We start from the raw sequence: 1,421 nt of genomic DNA on the forward strand, positions 1-1,421 counted from the left end.
GGTATGTGTGCCAAAGGCCAACTTGGGGGCTTAAACTTGGGTGCCAAGTTCTACTTGTCAGGTCTGAATGGTGGGTGAGGCTCTTGTAGGAGTCCGAACCACTGGTTCCTTGCCCTCTACCCTCTGCATCCCCCTTCCCACCAACCCTGGGACTGATGGATGGGTTCATGTGTTTCAGGCCTCAGGTATATCCTTATCTGACCTGAAGCTTTCTCAGACTCCATTCTAGGGTGCCGGGCAGGGACAGAGCCCACTGGCCAGCAGCTGGAGCAGGCTCCCCTGCAGCAGGCCAGCCCTTGAGGCTTGACCACGTTCCTTCCCTGGGGGTGGGTGGCCAGGCAGACTCTGAGGTTAGAGGTCAGCCCGCCCTCAGCCCAGCCCCTGGAATGAGGACAGTCCAGTTGTGTTGGCTGTAAGAACAAAAGCCACACTCGGGCATTCAAGACCACCCAGTTGCCAGACCTCTGAGAAAATGGAAGGAACAACAAATGATTGGGGGAGCCACATCGGGGGAAACAGAGGCACAAACATACTTATTCCCCATCCAGTAGTCCCAATGTCTCCATTCTGTCAGTGCCTACCCATCTCCCCACGAACCATCTGGGGACTCCTCAGGAAGAAAGGATGATAGTGGACCTCCACCACCACCACCACTGCCGGGAGGAGGGAGGTCCAACTGACTTGCCTGGAATTTTGTTCTGTCAGTCAGAATAGTTTCAGACCCCTGGGTAGGATGTGCTACAGGGGCTCTGAGGCATTTCAGAGCTGTGCAGTCTTGGGGCCACTCAGTTCCCTCTCTGATGCTCGTTGGCCAAGGAGAGAAAGCAGGACCAGCCAAGCCAGTTTCCCTGAAAGACGCTTTTAAAAATAAATAAACTAATAAACAAGTAAATAAATGGCTCTTATTCCGCTGCCCTCGCCCTCCCCCGTCAGGTGTCATGGGCAGGAGGCTTCTGCGGGAACAGGGTGTAAAATGCTGGTTTCAGGGGCTAGCAGGAGCTAGCCAGCAGCTGTTTTCCTCAGTTCTGTCAGCAACCTGGGGAGGGACTAGCCTGGGCCAGCCTTGGTCAAAGCCGGCAGGATGAGCATGAGTGTCAGGTGGGCAAGGTCTGGGCCCGTCCACCTGGCCGCATCTGCCTTGAGTCATGCGGTCTCCTGAGTCCCCTGCGAGAGGTCACTGCCGGTCAAGATGTGCCAGGGACCCTCTCCCTGGTGCCCACTAAGGCATACCACAGCTGGAAGTGGCCAAGCTGACTGTGGTAGCACACACCTTTGATTCCAGTTCTCTGGAGGCTGAGGGTAGGAGGCAAATGTCCTGGTCTCCCGGAGGCTGCCAGGAGCTCTGGTCCCTGGGTGACCAATCGATGGTGACGGTGAGCCCTAGGGAGTTAGCTGGTTTTGGAGGGCTCCACCTGGCTGGG

The sequence above is a fragment of the Mastomys coucha genome, unplaced genomic scaffold, assembly GCF_008632895.1.
Source record: "Mastomys coucha isolate ucsf_1 unplaced genomic scaffold, UCSF_Mcou_1 pScaffold4, whole genome shotgun sequence".
NCBI lineage: Eukaryota > Metazoa > Chordata > Mammalia > Rodentia > Muridae > Mastomys > Mastomys coucha.